Source organism: Artemia franciscana, unplaced genomic scaffold (genome assembly GCF_032884065.1).
Source record: "Artemia franciscana unplaced genomic scaffold, ASM3288406v1 Scaffold_867, whole genome shotgun sequence".
NCBI classification, from domain to species: domain Eukaryota; kingdom Metazoa; phylum Arthropoda; class Branchiopoda; order Anostraca; family Artemiidae; genus Artemia; species Artemia franciscana.
In genome coordinates this window covers 703,151-724,496 of record NW_027068640.1, presented here as the reverse complement: position 1 = coordinate 724,496, position 21,346 = coordinate 703,151, and the positions used below count along the sequence as shown (strand labels likewise).

Sequence of the window (21,346 nt, the reverse complement as noted above, 5' to 3'; positions counted from 1 at the left end):
TTGATTTACAGATCTTTAAACAATTTGGTGGCTAATCATTTGCTGGTAATTCATTTACATGCCAACAATTTTGTTAATAATGCTATGTAATTTTGTCTGTCGTTGTTCAATTTTAAGAAGAAATCTGGCAATTCGTTGAAGATTCCGTTCCCTACAGAGACCATGAATGGCAGGCAAATAAGTTGGGGAAATGGGTACCTTCACTCTTAACAGAAAATAAATGATAGAAAATCCCCAGCAATAGTGGGACCAACAATCTTAAGATGTCTTTAACTTAAATTTTAAATCCAAATAAAACTTAAATTCTTCTTCAAGTTAAATTTTAACTTTAAATAAAACTTAAATTCTTCTTTAACTTAAATTTTTAAAGATAATCAAATTTAAAGGGTTTTAAATTAAAACCGAACCTACTAATCTATATATATATATATATATATATATATATATATATATATATATATATATATATATATATATATATATACTAGCTGTTGGGGTGGCGCTTCGCGCCACCCCAACACCTAGTTGGTGGGGGCGCTTCGCGCCCCCCCCCCCCAAGCCCCCCCGCGCGCGTAAGTCGTTTCGCGCCATAATAGTTACGCGCCATTGTAGTTGTGTCCCTATGTCCCACCTGTGAATATAGATATATATATATATATATATATATATATATATATATATATATATATATATATATATATATATATATATATATATATATATATATATATATATATATATATATATATATATATATATGGTTTTAACTACGTAAAACTTGCGAATATACAACATTCTTTGCTGTCCCATTGTCATTGCATATAAATAGATTGTCAGGTTTACCGACTCTTGAACATGCAACATATAATGGTCCATGGGAAAACAATCTGTATTCAGATCTATACCTCATGATTCTAATGATTGCCCTTGAGCTTTGTTGATGGTGATTGCTAATCGACCATTCCCTGTCCCGGTGTCCCGGTCGTCATTTATATCCCCCTGTTTCCCCCGGTGTCCCCGTTGTAGTTGTGTCCCTGTGTCCCGGTCATCATTTATATTCCCTGTGTCCCGGTCGTCATTTGTATCCCGGTGTCCCGGTCTGTATATACATTCGTTTTTTAGTTTTGTTTTTCTCCTTTATTTTTTTCCTTTTTTTTTCTTTTTTAGTTTATTTAGATTTTTAGATTTTTTAGTTTTTTTATTAGTTTTTAGTTTTTTTTTCTTTTTAGTTTTTTTGTAGTTTTTACCTTCTTTTTAGTTTTGTTAGTTTTTTTTTTTTTACTTTTGTCCTGGTCGTCATTTATACTCCCTGTGTCCCGGTGCTTTGTTGATTGCTAATCGAACATTCCTTTTGTCCTAGTCGCTTTCTCTTTGAGTGTCGTCATTTATTTTTTTCTTTTTTAGTTCTTTTAGTTTTTACCTTTTTTAGTTTTTTTTAGTTTTTTAGATGAAAATTTTTTTTAGTTTTCTCCTTTTTTTCTTTTTAGTTTTTTATTGGTTTTTACCTTTATTTTAGCTTATTTTTCAGTTTTTTCCTTTTTTTTATTTTTTTTTATTTTTTATTTTTTTTAGTTTTTTACCTTTTTTTAGTTTTTTTATTTTTTTTAGTTTTTTAGCTTTTTTACTTTTTTTATTAGTTTTTAGTTTTTTTGTAGTTTTTGCCTTTTTTTAGTTTTTTCAGTTTTTTTTTAGTTTTTTATTGGTTTTTACCTTTATTTTAGCTTATTTTTCAGTTTTTTCCTTTTTTTTAGTTTTTTTTAGTTTTTAGTTTTTTTAGTTTTTTACCTTTTTTTATTTTTTTAGTTTTTTTAGTTTTTTAGCTTTTTTATTTTTTTTATTAGTTTTTAGTTTTTTTTTTAGTTTTTGCCTTTTTTTAGTTTTTTTAGTTTTTTAGCTTTTTTATTAGTTTTTAGTTTTTTTTGTAGTTTTTGCCTTTTTTTAGTTTTTTTCTTTTTAGTTTTTTTGTAGTTTTTACCTTCTTTTTAGTTTTGTTATTTTTTTTTTTTACTTATGTCCTGGTCGTCATTTATACTCCCTGTGTCCCGGTGCTTTGTTGATTGCTAATCGAACATTCCTTTTGTCCTGGTCGCTTTCTCTTTGAGTGTCGTCATTTATTTTTTTCTTTTTTAGTTCTTTTAGTTTTTACCTTTTTTAGTTTTTTTTAGTTTTTTAGATGAAAATTTTTTTTAGTTTTTTCCTTTTTTTTTAGTTTTTTATTGGTTTTTACCTTTATTTTAGCTTATTTTTCAGTTTTTTCCTTTTTTTTAGTTTTTTTTAATTTTTTAATTTTTTTAGTTTTTTACCTTTTTTAGTTTTTTTAGTTTTTTTAGTTTTTTAGCTTTTTTACTTTTTTTTATTAGTTTTTAGTTTTTTTTGTAGTTTTTGCCTTTTTTTTAGTTTTTTCAGTTTTTTTTTAGTTTTTTATTGGTTTTTACCTTTATTTTAGCTTATTTTTCAGTTTTTTCCTTTTTTTAGTTTTTTTTAGTTTTTAGTTTTTTTAGTTTTTTACCTTTTTTTAGTTTTTTTAGTTTTTTAGCTTTTTTATTTTTTTATTGGTTTTTAGTTTTTTTTGTAGTTTTTGCCTTTTTTTAGTTTTTTTAGTTTTTTAGCTTTTTTATTAGTTTTTAGTTTTTTTTGTAGTTTTTGCCTTTTTTTAGTTTTTTTAGTTTTTTAGCTTTTTTATTTTTTTTATTAGTTTTTAGTTTTTTTTTGTAGTTTTTGCCTTTTTTTAGTTTTTTCAGTTTTGAAGTCACCTGATCCAGTTTTTTCAGGTGACGTCACCTGATCCACAGATCCACAGATCCACACACAGACAACTTATTTTTATATATATAGATATATATATATATATATATATATATATATATATATATATATATATATATATACATATATATATATATATATATATATATATATATATATATATATATATATATATATATATATATATATATATATATATATATATATATATATATATATATATATATATATATATATATATATATATATCTATGTGTCTGTCTACTGACGTCATGTTTGTGTGTCGACTGACGTCATGTTTGTCAACTGACGTATCTATCTATCTATATATATAAAAATAAGTAGTTTGTCTGTGTGTCTGTCTACTGACGTCATGTTTGTGTGTCGACTGACGTCATGTCGACATATATATATATATATATATATATATATATATATATATATCTATCTATATAAAAATAAGTTGTCTGTCTGTGGATGGGTCAGGTGACGTCACCTGAAAAAACTGGATCAGGTGACGTCAAAACTGAAAAAACTAAAAAAGGCAAAAACTACAAAAAAAACTAAAAACTAATAAAAAAATAAAAAAGCTAAAAAACTAAAAAAACTAAAAAAAAGGCAAAAACTACAAAAAAAACTAAAAACTAATAAAAAAGCTAAAAAACTAAAAAAACTAAAAAAAGGCAAAAACTACAAAAAAAAACTAAAAACTAATAAAAAAAATAAAAAAGCTAAAAAACTAAAAAAACTAAAAAAACTAAAAAAAAGGTAAAAAACGAAAAAAACTAAAAACTAAAAAAAAGGAAAAAAACTGAAAAATAAGCTAAAATAAAGGTAAAAACCAATAAAAAACTAAAAAACATCTGAAAAAACTAAAAAAAGACAAAAACTACAAAAAAAAACTAAAAACTAATAAAAAAGTAAAAAAGCTAAAAAACTAAAAAAACTAAAAAAACTAAAAAAAGGTAAAAAACTAAAAAAAATAAAAAATAAAAAAAAACTAAAAAAAAGGAAAAAACTGAAAAATAAGCTAAAATAAAGGTAAAAACCAATAAAAAACTAAAAAGAAAAAAAGGAAAAAACTAAAAAAAATTTTCATCTAAAAAACTAAAAAAACTAAAAAAGGTAAAAACTAAAAGAACTAAAAAAGAAAAAAATAAATGACGAAACTCAAAGAGAAAGCGACCAGGACAAAAGGAATGTTCGATTAGCAATCAACAAAGCACCGGGACACAGGGAGTATAAATGACGACCAGGACATAAGTAAAAAAAAAAAACTATCTATATATATAAAAATAAGTTGTCTGTGGATCTGTGGATCGTGGATCAGGTGACGTCACCTGAAAAAACTGGATCAGGTGACGTCAAAACTGAAAAAACTAAAAAAGGCAAAAACTACAAAAAAAACTAAAAACTAATAAAAAAAATAAAAAAGCTAAAAAACTAAAAAAACTAAAAAAAGGCAAAAACTACAAAAAAAACTAAAAACTAATAAAAAAAATAAAAAAAGCTAAAAAACTAAAAAAAACTAAAAAAACTAAAAAAAGGTAAAAAACTAAAAAAACTAAAAACTAAAAAAAAACTAAAAAAAAGGAAAAAACTGAAAAAATAAGCTAAAATAAAGGTAAAAACCAATAAAAAACTAAAAAAAAACTAAAAAAACTAAAAAAAGGCAAAAACTACAAAAAAACTAAAAACTAATAAAAAAAGTAAAAAAGCTAAAAAACTAAAAAAAAAAAAATAAAAAAACTAAAAAAACTAAAAAAAGGTAAAAAACTAAAAAAAATAAAAAATAAAAAAAAACTAAAAAAAAGGAAAAAACTGAAAAATAAGCTAACATAAAGGTAAAAACCAATAAAAAACTAAAAAGAAAAAAAGGAAAAAACTAAAAAAATTTTCATCTAAAAAACTAAAAAAAACTAAAAAAGGTAAAAACTAAAAGAACTAAAAAAGAAAAAAATAAATGACGACACTCAAAGAGAAAGCGACCAGGACAAAAGGAATGTTCGATTAGCAATCAACAAAGCACCGGGACACAGGGAGTATAAATGACGACCAGGACATAAGTAAAAAAAAAAATTAACAAAACTAAAAAGAAGTTAAAAACTACAAAAAAACTAAAAAGAAAAAAAAACTAAAAACTAAAAAAAAACTAAAAAATCTAAAAATCTAAATAAACTAAAAAAGAAAAAAAAAGGAAAAAAATAAAGGAGAAAAACAAAACTAAAAAACGAATGTATATACAGACCGGTACACCGGGATACAAATGACGACCGGGACACAGGGAATATAAATGACGACCGGGACACAGGGACACAACTACAACGGGGACACCGGGGGAAACAGGGGGATATAAATGACGACCGGGACAAAAAAACTAAAAAGAAAAAAAAACTAAAAACTAATAAAAAAACTAAAAAATCTAAAAATCTAAATAAGCTAAAAAAGAAAAAAAAAGGAAAAAAATAAAGGAGAAAAACAAAACTAAAAAACGAACGTATATACAGACCGGGACACCGGGATACAAATGACGACCGGGACACAGGGAATATAAATGACGACCGGGACACAGGGACACAACTACAACGGGGACACCGGGGGAAACAGGGGGATGTAAATGACGACCGGGACACCGGGACAGGGAATGGTCGATTAGCAATCACCATCAACAAAGCTCAAGGGCAATCATTAGAATCATGAGGTATAGATCTGAATACAGATTGTTTTCCCATGGACCATTATATGTTGCATGTTCAAGAGTCGGTAAACCTGACAATCTATTTATATGCAAAGACAATGGGACAGCAAAGAATGTTGTATATTCGCAAGTTTTACGTAGTTAAAACCATATATATATATATATATATATATATATATATATATATATATATATATATATATATATATATATATATATATATATATATATATATATATATATATATATATATATATATATATATATATATATATATCTATATTCACAGGTGGGACATAGGGACACAACTACAATGGCGCGTAACTATTATGGCGCGTAACGACTTACGCGCGCGGGGGGGCTTGGGGGGGGGGCTAGAAGCGCCCCCACCAACTAGGTGTTGGGGTGGCGCGAAGCGCCACCCCAACAGCTAGTATATATATATATATATATATATATATATATATCTATATATATAAAAATAAGTTGTCTGTCTGTGGATGTGTGGATGGATGTGTGGATGGATGTGTCAGGTGACGTCACCTGAAAAAACTGGATTAGGTGACGTCAAAACTGAAAAAACTAAAAAAAGGCAAAAACTACAAAAAAAACTAAAAACTAATAAAAAAAAATAAAAAAGCTAAAAAACTAAAAAAACTATAAAGGTAAAAACCAATAAAAAACTAAAAAAAAAACTGAAAAAACTAAAAAAAGGCAAAAACTACAAAAAAAAACTAAAAACTAATAAAAAAAGTAAAAAAGCTAAAAAACTAAAAAAACTAAAAAAACTAAAAAAAGGTAAAAAACTAAAAAAAATAAAAAATAAAAAAAAACTAAAAAAAAGGAAAAAACTGAAAAATAAGCTAAAATAAAGGTAAAAACCAATAAAAAACTAAAAAAAAAAGGAAAAAACTAATAAATGACGACACTCAAAGAGAAAGCGACCAGGACAAAAGGAATGTTCGATTAGCAATCAACAAAGCACCGGGACACAGGGAGTATAATCTATATATATAAAAATAAGTTGTCTGTCTGTCTGTGGATGTGTGGATGGATGTGTCAGGTGACGTCACCTGAAAAAACTGGATTAGGTGACGTCAAAACTGAAAAAACTAAAAAAAGGCAAAAACTACAAAAAAAACTAAAAACTAATAAAAAAAATAAAAAAGCTAAAAAACTAAAAAAACTATAAAGGTAAAAACCAATAAAAAACTAAAAAGGCAAAAACTACAAAAAAAACTAAAAACTAATAAAAAAAGTAAAAAAGCTAAAAAACTAAAAAAACTAAAAAAACTAAAAAAAGGTAAAAAACTAAAAAAAATAAAAAATAAAAAAAAACTAAAAAAAAGGAAAAAACTGAAAAATAAGCTAAAATAAAGGTAAAAACCAATAAAAAACTAAAAAAAAAGGAAAAAACTAAAAAATGACGACACTCAAAGAGAAAAAAAAGGCAAAAACTACAAAAAAAACTAAAAACTAATAAAAAAAATAAAAAAGCTAAAAAACTAAAAAAACTAAAAAAAGGCAAAAACTACAAAAAAAACTAAAAACTAATAAAAAAGCTAAAAAACTAAAAAAACTAAAAAAAAGGCAAAAACTACAAAAAAACTAAAAACTAATAAAAAAAATAAAAAAGCTAAAAAACTAAAAAAACTAAAAAAACTAAAAAAAGGTAAAAAACTAAAAAAACTAAAAACTAAAAAAAAACTAAAAAAGGTAAAAACTAAAAGAACTAAAAAAGAAAAAAATAAATGACGACACTCAAAGAGAAAGCGACCAGGACAAAAGGAATGTTCGATTAGCAATCAACAAAGCACCGGGACACAGGGAGTATAAATGACGACCAGGACAAAACTAAAAAATCTAAAAATCTAAATAAACTAAAAAAGAAAAAAAAAGGAAAAAAATAAAGGAGAAAAACAAAACTAAAAAACGAATGTATATACAGACCGGGACACCGGGATACAAATGACGACCGGGACCCGGGACACAGGGAATATAAATGACGACCGGGACACAGGGACACAACTACAACGGGGACACCGGGGGAAACAGGGGGATGTAAATGACGACCGGGACACCGGGACAGGGAATGGTCGATTAGCAATCACCATCAACAAAGCTCAAGGGCAATCATTAGAATCATGAGGTATAGATCTGAATACAGATTGTTTTCCCATGGACCATTATATGTTGCATGTTCAAGAGTCGGTAAACCTGACAATCTATTTATATGCAAAGACAATGGGACAGCAAAGAATGTTGTATATTCGCAAGTTTTACGTAGTTAAAACCATATATATATATCTATCTATATTCACAGGTGGGACATAGGGACACAACTACAATGGCGCGTAACTATTATGGCGCGTAACGACTTACGCGCGCGGGGGGGCTTGGGGGGGGCGCGAAGCGCCCCCACCAACTAGGTGTTGGGGTGGCGCGAAGCGCCACCCCAACAGCTAGTATATATATATATATATATATATATATATATATATATATCTATATATATAAAAATAAGTTGTCTGTGTGTGGATCTGTGGATGGATCAGGTGACGTCACCTGAAAAAACTGGATCAGGTGACAAAACTGAAAACTGAAAAAAACTAAAAAAAGGCAAAAACTACAAAAAAAACTAAAAACTAATAAAAAAGCTAAAAAACTAAAAAAAACTAAAAAAAGGCAAAAACTACAAAAAAAACTAAAAACTAATAAAAAAATAAAAAAGCTAAAAAACTAAAAAAACTAAAAAAACTAAAAAAGGTAAAAAACTAAAAAAACTAAAAACTAAAAAAAAGGAAAAAACTGAAAAATAAGCTAAAATAAAGGTAAAAACCAATAAAAAACTAAAAAAAAAACTGAAAAAACTAAAAAAAGGCAAAAACTACAAAAAAAACTAAAAACTAATAAAAAAAGTAAAAAAGCTAAAAAACTAAAAAAACTAAAAAAACTAAAAAAAGGTAAAAAACTAAAAAAAAATAAAAAATAAAAAAAAATAAAAAAAGGAAAAAACTGAAAAATAAGCTAAAATAAAGGTAAAAACCAATAAAAAACTAAAAAGAAAAAAAGGAAAAAACTAAAAAAAAATTTCATCTAAAAAACTAAAAAAAACTAAAAAAGGTAAAAACTAAAAGAACTAAAAAAGAAAAAAATAAATGACGACACTCAAAGAGAAAGCGACCAGGACAAAAGGAATGTTCGATTAGCAATCAACAAAGCACCGGGACACAGGGAGTATAAATGACGACCAGGACATAAGTAAAAAAAAAACTAACAAAACTAAAAAGAAGGTAAAAACTACAAAAAAACTAAAAAGAAAAAAAAACTAAAAAAAGGCAAAAACTACAAAAAAAACTAAAAACTAATAAAAAAGCTAAAAAACTAAAGAAACTAAAAAAAGGCAAAAACTACAAAAAAAACTAAAAACTAATAAAAAAAATAAAAAAGCTAAAAAACTAAAAAAACTAAAAAAACTAAAAAAAGGTAAAAAACTAAAAAAACTAAAAACTAAAAAAAACTAAAAAAAAGGAAAAAACTGAAAAATAAGCTAAAATAAAGGTAAAAACCAATAAAAAACTAAAAAAAAAACTGAAAAAACTAAAAAAAGGCAAAAACTACAAAAAAAACTAAAAACTAATAAAAAAAAGTAAAAAAGCTAAAAAACTAAAAAAACTAAAAAAACTAAAAAAAGGTAAAAAACTAAAAAAAATAAAAAATAAAGAAAAACTAAAAAAAAGGAAAAAACTGAAAAATAAGCTAAAATAAAGGTAAAAACCAATAAAAAACTAAAAAGAAAAAAAGGAAAAAACTAAAAAAAATTTTCATCTAAAAAACTAAAAAAAACTAAAAAAGGTAAAAACTAAAAGACCTAAAAAAGAAAAAAATAAATGACGACACTCAAAGAGAAAGCGACCAGGACAAAAGGAATGTTCGATTAGCAATCAACAAAGCACCGGGACACAGGGAGTATAAATGACGACCAGGACATAAGTAAAAAAAAAAAACTAACAAAACTAAAAAGAAGGTAAAAACTACAAAAAAAAGAAAAAAAACTAAAAACTAATAAAAAAACTAAAAAATCTAAAAATCTAAATAAACTAAAAAAGAAAAAAAAGGAAAAAAATAAAGGAAAAAAACAAAACTAAAAAACGAATGTATATACAGACCGGGACACCGGGATAAAAATGACGACCGGGACACAGGGAATATAAATGATGACCGGGACACAGGGACACAACTACAACGGGGACACCGGGGGAAACAGGGGGATATAAATGACGACCGGGACACCGGGACAGGGAATGGTCGATTAGCAATCACCATCAACAAACGTTTGTCAACTGACGTATCTATCTATCTATATATAAAAATAAGTAGTTTGTCTGTGTGTCTGTCTACTGACGTCATGTTTGTGTGTCGACTGACGTCATGTTTGTCAACTGACGTATCTATCTATCTATATATATATATATAAATAAGTAGTTTGTCCGTGTGTCTGTCTACTGACGTCATGTTTGTGTGTCGACTGACGTCATGTTTATCAACTGACGTATCTATCTATCTATATATATAAAAATAAGTTGTCTGTCCGTTACGCTAGATTATATCTTCTATATATATAAAAGAAAACAAACTAGAATGTAAAAACTGGAAATTGCATAAATATTTCGAAATATTTTGACAATAGATAAAAGTAATTCGAAAAAGAAAAATGGTAAAAAACTAAAAAAAAACTAAGAGAAAAAACTAAAAAAAAAAATTAAAAATTAAAAAAATTAAAAAAAGAAAAAACCTAAAAAGAAAAAACGTAAAAAAATAAAAAAGATAAAAAACTAAAAAAAAACTAAAAAAGCTAAAAACTAAAAAAAGAAAAAACTAAAAAAAAAACTGGGAATTGCACAAATATTTCAATATATTTTGACAATAGATTAAAGTAATTCGAAAACCTTAAAACAGATACCCCAAATTTGAGGTTTAATTTAAATTGTTGGAGCTTTAGCATGCTTGGCACGTAAAGATTTTTCCAAGTGTCAATGTTAGAATGAACATTGAGAAATTGAAGAAAACAAATCAATAAAAAGAAGAAACTAAAAAAAGAAAAAACTAAAAAAGAAAAAAACTAAAGAAGAAACTGTATCTATATATATAAAAATCTATCTTCTATATATATAAAAATAAGTTGTCTGTCCGTTACGCCAGATTATATCTTAAATATATATAAAAATGAAACTAAACTGAAAAGCAAACTGAAACTAAAAATGTAGAAACTGGTAATTGCATAAATATTTCTATATATTTTGACAATAGATTAAAGTAATTCGAAAACCTTATAACAGATCTTTATAATTTTGAGTTTTATTATAAATTGTCGAGTGTTTGCATGCTTGGTACGTAAAATTTTTTTCTAACATCAATGTTAGAATGAACACTGAAAAATTGAAAAACATTGAAAAAGGTAGAATGTTACCAAAAAGCAAAACCAGGCTTGCGGTTCAAAGAGAAATGGCCAGATTAAGAATGTGCAATTTACGTCAACGAAGGCGTGTCGAGGAACTACCAGAGCAACGCGAAACCAGACTTGCTTCTGAAAGAGAAAGTAAAAAAAGAAGGCGTGCCGAGGAATCAAAAGAACAGCAGGGAAACAGGCTTGAGGCTGATAGAGAAAGTAAGAAAAGAAAGCGTGCCGAGGAATCAGAGCAATCTGAAAATTATCGCCTGGCATTCAGGTACAACCCAGTCGATGATTATAGCTTGAGTAGATGTGTTCAAATCGGGACAATGTCTAAAATTTGTCCCTATTGCAAGGCCTTGAAATTCAATGGTGAAACAATGGGAATGTGTTGCGCCTCAGGAAAAGTTAAACTTCCTCTATTGGCTGCACCACCAGAGCCATTGAAGACTTTCCTTACTGGAAATACGTCAGAATCTAAGCGTTTTTTGTCAAAAATCAGACAATACAACTCATGTTTCCAAATGACGTCGTTTGGAGCCCAAATCGAAAATCCAGATCAATTTATGTCTACTTTCAAAGTAAAAGGGCAAATTTATCATAAAGCAGGGTCCCTTCTACCATTCTCAGGCAAGAATCATAAATTTTTACAATTGTACTTCATCAGTGATAGAAATTCTGAATTGAATGTACGTTGCGAAATTTCTCCCAACGTTGAAAGGACAATCGTTACCCAATTGCAACATCTTTTCCACGAAAATAATAAGTTAGTGCGTCTGTTCAAAACAGCCAACGATTTGATGCCTACTGATACTCATAAAATTGTTATTTCCGCTGACAAAACGCCTCCTGGCCAACATGTGCGTAGATACAATGCTCCGACTATCGACGAAGTGGCAATCGTTATGGTCGGTGATCAGTTTTTACCTCGAGATATTATTCTACATAAGCGAAACGCTCAGTTGTTAAGAATTGCTGAAACTCATCGATGCTACGATGCCCTACAATATCCTATCATTTTTTGGGATGGAGCCGACGGCTATCACTTTAATATTAAATTGATGAATCCAGCCACTAACAAAGAAATGAATAAGAAATGCAGTGCAATGCATTATTATTCCTATAGACTAATGATTCGGCAGGATGAAGAAAATTATATTTTAAAATGCCGTGAATTGTTTCACCAATTTGTCGTGGATATGTATGCTAAAATTGAATCAGAACGTTTGCTATATATCCGCCTGAATCAGACCAAGCTCCGCTCTGAACAATACATTCATTTGCGAAATTGAAAATCATTTCAAACGAAATTGATGATGTGATTTCCGCTGAAATACCTGATAAAAATGTCGATAAGGGGTTACATGATATTATTGTAAAAAATATGATACATGGACCTTGCGGTGCACTGAACGAAAATTCACCATGCATGGCCAAAGGAAGGTGCACAAAGCAATATCCTCGACTTTTAGTACCTAAAACAATTACTGGCAATGATGGTTACCCACAATATAGAAGAAGATCTACTGAAGATGGCGGTAAAACAGCAATAATAAAGAAGCGTAACGGTACCACCATCGAAGTAGATAACCAGTGGGTTGTTCCATATTCCCCTTTATTATCAAAAACATTTAATGCAAACATAAACGTTGAATACTGTAATTCCGTAAAGGCAATCAAATACATATGTAAATACGTCAACAAAGGCAGTGACATGGCAGTTTTTGGCTTGCAGTCCGAAATCAAAGATTTCGATGAAATCGTAGAATATCAGGCTGGAAGATACATAAGCAGTAATGAAGCTGTTTGGCGAATTCTTTCATTTCCGATACATGAACGTAGTCCAGCTGTTGTTCACTTAGCGGTACATTTACAAAATGGTCAACGTGTTTATTTCACGGAAACCAACGTGCAACAAAGAGTCCTGAATCCACCGGATACAACATTAACAGCTTTTTTTTCGCTTTGCAAAAATGATTCTTTTGCAAAAAAACTGCTGTATACTGAAGTGCCTCCGTATTACACGTGGAATACTAAAAATAAAGTATTTGAACGTCGAAAACAGGGTAAGTCAGTCGACGGCCAACCTACCATCTTCAAAGATACCACGATAGGAAGACTCTACACCGTTCACCCCAATCAACATGAATGCTTCTTTCTACGCCTGCTTTTGGTGAATGTACCCGGTCCGACATCCTTTGAGTATTTGAGGACTGTAAATGGTACTATACATGACACTTACCGTAGTGCATGCCAAGCTCTGAATTTATTGGAGAATGACCAACACTGGGATAACTGCATCAATGACGCGTGCGAAACGTCAACCCCAAGTCAAATTCGTGCATTGTTTGGCATCATTTTAACAACTTGCTCTCCATCAGCTCCTACAGATTTATGGGAAAAATATAAGTCAAAAATGTCCGAAGATATACTTCATCGAAAACAGTTAGAGACGTCAGACATGACTTTTGATTTTACATCAGAAATTTATAACTACACTTTAGTTGTTATAGAAGATTTGTGCATAAGTATGGCAAACAAACCTCTTCAGGGTTTGGGAATGCCTTCACCTAACCGTATCGCTGCTGTTTCGAGATGTGTAGAATTGGATCGTGAACAAAGTTACAGTACGAGTGATCTATTGTCGTATGTACAAAATAACATTTCCAAGTTAACGTCGGAACAAAAAGACATTTATGATACGATAATGCATTGTGTCGATAACAACGTTGGAGAAATTTTCTTTTTGGATGCGCCAGGAGGTACTGGTAAAACGTTTGTGATAAAACTGATTCTGGCATCAATTCGATCTAAAAATGATATAGCGTTGGCAATTGCGTCGTCCGGAATAGCCGCAACATTGCTGCCTGGTGGAAGAACTGCTCATTCCGCTTTGAAATTGCCTCTGAACTTGCATTCTACAGAAACTCCCACGTGGAATATTTCCAAATCATCTGGGATGGGTAAAGTATTGCAGCAATTCAAACTTATTATTTGGGATGAGTGCACAATGGCACACAAAAAATCGCTCGAGGCTCTGGATCAATGCTTGAAAGATTTGCGAGGGAAGTCGAAACCCTTTGGCAGCACCTTAATATTGCTTGCGGGAGATTTCAGGCAAACATTACCTATAATACCTAGATCAACTCCTGCAGACGAAATGAATGCTTGCCTGAAAAATTCTAATTTATGGGCACACGTAAAAACATTAAAATTAACTACAAATATGCGTGTCCGATTGCAAAACGATGACTCTGGTCAAACATTTTCAGATCAATTGCTGGCAATGGGAAACGGAAAGCTCCCAGTAGACTCAATTTCAGGACGTATACAACTACCTGCTGATTTCTGTAATTTAGTGACGTCCAAAAATGAATTGATTGAAAAAGTATTTCCGAATATTCTAAAAAATTATAAAAATAATAAATGGCTAAGTGAAAGAGCGATTCTCGCACCCAAAAATATAGACGTCCACGAAATCAACAATATTGTTTTGACCAAGATTCAAGACCAGGCAGTCCTTTACAAGTCAGTCGACACAGTTTTGGAACCAAATGAAGCGGTTAATTATCCATCTGAATTTTTAAATTCCATAGATCTTTCAGGGTTTCCACCACACGTGCTACAACTAAAAATAGGCGTACCAATAATACTTTTAAGAAATATAAACCCACCAAAGCTTTGCAATGGCACTCGACTTGCCGTAAAAAAAACAATGGAAAACCTAATAGAGGCCACAATCCTGACAGGGCCTTTTGAGGGTGAGGCTGTTCTTATTCCTCGCATTCCCATGATTCCAACAGATCTGCCTTTTCAATTTAAAAGATTGCAATTCCCAATTCGATTAGCATTTGCAATCACCATTAACAAAGCTCAAGGTCAATCATTAGAAAAATGTGGTATTGATCTTAATACTGATTGTTTTTCCCATGGACAATTGTACGTTGCATGTTCGAGGGTCGGTAAACCTGACAATCTATTTATATGCAGCGAGAATTGGACAGCGAAGAATGTTGTATATTCGCAAGTTTTACGCAGTTAATTTGTATTTCGGAACCAAATGAAGCGGTTAATTATCCATCTGAATTTTTAAATTCCATAGATCCTTCAGGGTGTCCACCACACCTGCTACAACTAAAAATAGGCGTACCAATAATACTTTTAAGAAATATCAACCCACCAAAGCTTTGCAATGGCACGCGACTTGCCGTAAAAAAAAAAAACAATGGAAAACCTAATAGATGCCACAATCTTGACAGGGCCTTATGAGGGTGAGGCTGTTCTTATTCCTCGCATTCCCATGATTCCAACGGATCTGCTTTTTCAATTTAAAAGATTGCAATTCCCAATTCGATTAGCATTTGCAACCACCATCAACAAAGCTCAAGGGCAATCACTAGAAAAATGCGGTATAGATCTTAATACAGATTGCTTTACCAATGTACAATTGTATGTTGCATCTTTGAGGGTCGGTAAACCTGACAATCTATTTATACGCACAGACAATGGGACAGCGAAGACTGTTGTATATTCACAAGTTTTACGTAGTTAATTTGTATTGTATCTATCTATCTATCTACCTATATAAAAACGAGTTGTGTGTATGCATGTTTGTTTGTTTGTAAAAAGAGCGTTTGTATATGACGTCATTATTAGTACATACGGCTTTGTATATGGACAGACAATGGGAAAGCCAAGAATGTTGTATATTCGCAATTTTTACGTAGTTTGAAACACATATATAAATCTATCTATATTCACAGGTGGGACACAGGGACACAACTACAATGGCGCGTAACTAATATGGCGCGTAACTAATATGGCGCGTAACGACTTACGCGCGCGGGGGGGCTTGGGGGGTTGCGAAGCGCCCCACCAACTAGGTGTTGGGGTGGCGCGAAGCGCCACCCCAACAGCTAGTATATATATATAAATAAGTTGTTTGTCTGTGTGTCTGTCTACTGACGTCATGTTTGTGTGTCGACTGACGTCATGTTTGTCAACTGACGTATCTATATCTATATATATATATATATATAAAAACTAGCTTTTGGGGTGGCGCTTCGCGCCACCCCAACACCTAGTTGGTGGGGCGCTTCGCAACCCCCCAAGCCCCCCCCGCGCGCGTAAGTCGTTACGCGCCATATTAGTTACGCGCAATTGTAGCTGTGTCCCTGTGTCCCACCTGTGAATAGAGATAGATATAAATATATATTTTTAACTACGTAAAACATGCGAATATACAACATTCTTCGCTGTCCCGGTCGTCATTTGTGTCCTGGTGTCCCAGTTTGTATTTTCTCTTTGAGTGTCCCGGTCGTCATTTATATTCCCTGTGTCCCAGTGTCCCGGTCGTCATTTGTGTCCCGGTGTCCCGGTCTGTAATTTCTATTCAAACAATCCCTGTGTCTCAGTCGTCAATTATATATCCCGCCTGTGCCCCCGGCGTCCCCGTTGTAGTTGTGTCCCTGCGTCCCGGTCGTCATTTATATTCCCGGTCGTGATTTGTGTCCGGGTGTCCCAGTCTGTAATTTTTCTTTGAGGTTCCTGGTCGTCATTTATATTCCCTCTGTGTCGGTCGTCATTTGTGTCCCAGTCTGTAATTTATCTTTGAGTGTTTTTTCTTTTTAGTTTTTTTTAGTTTTTTACATTTTTTCAGTTTTTTTTTCTTCTTTATTTTGCAGCGTCACTATGAAGTACATATCGCCGAACCTTTGTTTTTTAACTTAAATCTGGTAGGCATTGAGGACCTTATCCAAGTCAAAATCCCAAACCCAATCATCATCGCTATCATTTTCAGTTTTGATATGTTCTGACTCTCGCTTTCCAGGTGGATTTTCATCTAACTGCGCGGTTTTGCGTTCTTTAGCCGCAAGCCTGTTTTCTTGCTGTTCTTGTTATTCCTCGGCACGCTTTCTTTTCTTACTTTCTCTATCAGCTGCAAGCCTGTTTTCTTGCTGTTCTTGTGATTCCTCGGCACGCTTTCTTTTCTTACTTTCTCTATCAGCAGCAAGTTTTTTGGCATAGACTCTTTGAGCAGCTTCCTCGGCTGTTGCCATTGTAGGTTCTTCAGTCATTTTACAATTAAACGTTTTTCCGTGAACGCATGTCTTAAATACCATTAATGACGTCACCGTCATAGCAAAAATGACGACAACTAACTTCATGACGTCAGTCGACACAGAAACATGACGTCACCTGACAGACAGACACACAGACAGACAACTTATTTTTATATATATAGATTAAGCGCCCCCCCCCCAAGCCCCCCCGCGCGCGTAAGTCGTTACGCGCCATATTAGTTACGCGCCATTGTAGTTGTGTCCATATGTCCCACCTGTGAATATAGATATATATATATATATATATATATATATATATATATATATATATATATATATATATCTATATATATAAAAATAAGTTGTCTGTCTGTGGATGTGTGGATGGATGTGTGGATGGATGTGTCAGGTGACGTCACCTGAAAAAACTGGATTAGGTGACGTCAAAACTGAAAAAACTAAAAAAAGGCAAAAACTACAAAAAAAACTAAAAACTAATAAAAAAAATAAAAAAGCTAAAAAACTAAAAAAACTATAAAGGTAAAAACCAATAAAAAACTAAAAAAAAAACTGAAAAAACTAAAAAAAGGCAAAAACTACAAAAAAAAACTAAAAACTAATAAAAAAAGTAAAAAAGCTAAAAAACTAAAAAAACTAAAAAAACTAAAAAAAGGTAAAAAACTAAAAAAAATAAAAAATAAAAAAAAACTAAAAAAAAGGAAAAAACTGAAAAATAAGCTAAAATAAAGGTAAAAACCAATAAAAAACTAAAAAAAAAAAGGAAAAAACTAATAAATGACGACACTCAAAGAGAAAGCGACCAGGACAAAAAACTAAAAAAAAAGGCAAAAACTACAAAAAAACTAAAAACTAATAAAAAAAATAAAAAAGCTAAAAAACTAAAAAAACTAAAAAAAGGTAAAAAACTAAAAAAACTAAAAACTAAAAAAAAACTAAAAAAGGTAAAAACTAAAAGAACTAAAAAAGAAAAAAATAAATGACGACACTCAAAGAGAAAGCGACCAGGACAAAAGGAATGTTCGATTAGCAATCAACAAAGCACCGGGACACAGGGAGTATAAATGACGACCAGGACACAAGTAAAAAAAAAAATTAACAAAACTAAAAAGAAGGTAAAAACTACAAAAAAACTAAAAAGAAAAAAAAACTAAAAACTAATAAAAAAACTAAAAAATCTAAAAATCTAAATAAACTAAAAAAGAAAAAAAAAAGGAAAAAAATAAAGGAGAAAAACAAAACTAAAAAACGAATGTATATACAGACCGGTACACCGGGATACAAATGACGACCGGGACACAGGGAATATAAATAACGACCGGGACACAGGGACACAACTACAACGGGGACACCGGGGGAAACAGGGGGATATAAATGACGACCGGGACAAAAAAACTAAAAAGAAATAAAAACTAAAAACTAATAAAAAAAACTAAAAAATCTAAAAATCTAAATAAGCTAAAAAAGAAAAAAAAAGGAAAAAAATAAAGGAGAAAAACAAAACTAAAAAACGAATGTATATACAGACCGGGACACCGGGATACAAATGATGACCGGGACCCGGGACACAGGGAATATAAATGACGACCGGGACACAGGGACACAACTACAACGGGGACACCGGGGGAAACAGGGGGATAACCTGACAATCTATTTATATGCAAAGACAATGGGACAGCAAAGAATGTTGTATATTCGCAAGTTTTACGTAGTTAAAACCATATATATATATATATCTATATTCACAGGTGGGACATAGGGACACAACTACAATGGCGCGTAACTATTATGGCGCGTAACGACTTACGCGCGCGGGGGGGCTTGGGGGGGGCGCGAAGCGCCCCCACCAACTAGGTGTTGGGGTGGCGCGAAGCGCCACCCCAACAGCTAGTATATATATATATATATATATATATATATATATATATATATATATATATATGTTTTTAACTACGTAAAACTTGCGAATATACAACATTCTTTGCTGTCCCATTGTCTGTGCATATAAATAGATTGTCAGGTTTACCGACTCTTGAACATGCAACATATAATGGTCCATGGGAAAACAATCCGTATTCAGATCTATACCTCATGATTCTAATGATTGCCCTTGAGCTTTGTTGATGGTGATTGCTAATCGACCATTCCTTGAGTCGCCATCGTCATTTATATATCCCCCTGTGCACCCCGGCGTCCCCTTTGTAGTTATGTCCCTGTGTCCCGGTCGTCATTTATATTCCCTGTGTCCCGGTCGTCATTTGTGTCCCGGTGTTCCAGTCTGTGATTTCTCTTTGAGTGTCCCGGGCGTCATTTATATTCCTTGTGTCCCGGTGTCCCGGTCGTCATTTATATCCCCCTGTGCCCCCTGGCGTCCCCATTGTAGTTGTGTCCCTGTGTCCCGGTCGTCATTTATATTCCCTGTGTCCCGGTCGTCATTTGTATCCCGGTGTCCCGGTCTGTATATACATTCGTTTTTTAGTTTTGTTTTTCTCCTTTATTTTTTTCCTTTTTTCTTTTTTTTCTTTTTTAGTTTATTTAGATTTTTAGATTTTTTAGTTTTTTTATTAGTTTTTAGTTTTTTTGTAGTTTTTTTAGTTTTTTTAGTTTTTTTTTTTTACTTATGTCCTGGTCGTCATTTATACTCCCTGTGTCCCGGTCGTCATTTGTGTCTCGGTGCTTTGTTGATTGCTAATTTATATTATATTTATATTTATATTTTTTATATTTATTAATATTTTTTTAGTTTTCTTTTTCTCTTATTTTTCAGTTTTTTCCTTTTTTTTAGTTTTTTCTTTTTTAGTTTTTAGTTTTTTTTGTTTTTTACCTTTTTTTAGTTTTTTTAGTTTTTTTAGTTTTTTTATTAGTTTTTAGTTTTTTTTTAGTTTTTGCCTTTTTTTAGTTTTTTCAGTTTTTTTTTTGTTTTTAGTTTTTTACCTTTTTTAGTTTTTTTTAGTTTTTTAGTTTTTTTAGTTTTTTTTCTTTTTAGTTTTTTTTGTAGTTTTTACCTTTTTTAGTTTTTTTTTTTTTTTTTTTTTTTTTTTTTTTTTTTTTTTTTTTTTTTTTTTTTTTTTTTTTTTTTTTTTTTTTTTTTTTTTTTTATTTTTTTTTTTTTTTTTTTTTTTTTTTTTTTTTTTTTTTTTTTTTTTTTTTTTTTTTTTTTTTTTTTTAGTTTTTTTATTAGTTTTTATTTTTTTTGTAGTTTTTGCCTTTTTTTATTTTTTTCAGTTTTTTTTTAGTTATTAGATTTTTACCTTTTTTTAGTTTTTTTAGTTTTTTAGCTTTTTTAGTTTTTTTTTTTTTTAGTTTTTTTTTGTGGTTTTTACCTTTTTTAGTTTTTTTCTTCTTTTGTATTAGTGTGAAATAATTCAGACGTCATATGCGGACAAACATGACGTCACCTGATCCACACACAGATCCACACACAGACAACTTATTTTATATATATAGATAGATAAGTTGTCTGTGTGTCTGTCGAGTGACGTCACTGTCCGCAAATGACGTCTGAATTATTTCATCATATACCAATTCAAAAACGAATGTATTCAAGCCGAAGTAGCTCAGTTGGTAAAGCGTTATGTTCAAGGTTCTAGGTCCGAGAGGTTCCAGGTTCGAACCTTGGCTTTAGCAAAATAAAAAGAAAAAAAAACTAAAAACTAATAAAAAAACTAAACAAACTAAAAAAACTAAAAAAATTCTGTGTGTCTGTCGACTGACGTCACTGTCCGCATATGACGTCTGAATTATTTCATCATATACCAATTCAAAAACGAATGTATTCAAGCCGAAGTAGCTCAGTTGGTAAAACGTTATGTTCCAGGTTCTAGGTCCGAGAGGTTCCAGGTTCGAACCTTGGCTTTAGCAAAAATAAAGGAGAAAAAGAAAACTAAAAAAAATAAAAATAAAAAAAAAAATAAAAAAGGTAAATGTATTCAAGCCGAAGTAGCTGAGTTGGTAAAGCGTTATGTTCCAGGTTCTAGGTCAGAGAGGTTCCAGGTTCGAACCAACCTTGGCTTTAGCATTAATACAAAAGAAAAAAAACTAAAAAAGGTAAAAACTACAAAAAAAACTAAAAAAGAAAAAAACTAAAAAAACTAAAAAAAAGGTAAAAAGGAAAAAAACAAAAAAAAAAACTAAAAAGAAAAAGAAAAAAATAAAAAATCTAAAAAAAGGTAAAAACCAAAAAAAAACTAAAAAGAAAAAAAGGAAAAAAACAAAAAATTTAATAAAGGAGAAAAAGAAAACTGAAAAAAATAAAAATAAAAATAAAAAAACTAAAAAAGGTAAAAACTACAAAAAAAAACTAAAAAGAAAAAAAAAACTAAAGAAGCTAAAAAAAAGGTAAAAACCAAA

General features: G+C 30.4%; 1 protein-coding gene and 1 long non-coding RNA gene across 8 annotated transcripts in view; both read right to left on the bottom strand.

The window, feature by feature from the left end:
* LOC136043712 (circadian locomoter output cycles protein kaput-like) overlaps positions 1–21,346 on the bottom strand; it is a 311,923-nt gene that overhangs the window by 111,514 nt on the left and 179,063 nt on the right. The gene's annotated exons all lie outside the window — the stretch shown is intronic.
* On the bottom strand, positions 1,987–20,318 carry LOC136043713 (uncharacterized). Its single transcript, XR_010621691.1, has 2 exons — positions 20,002–20,318; positions 1,987–2,146 (listed from the first exon to the last, which is right to left on the bottom strand). It is a non-coding gene; the product is annotated as an uncharacterized LOC136043713 (long non-coding RNA).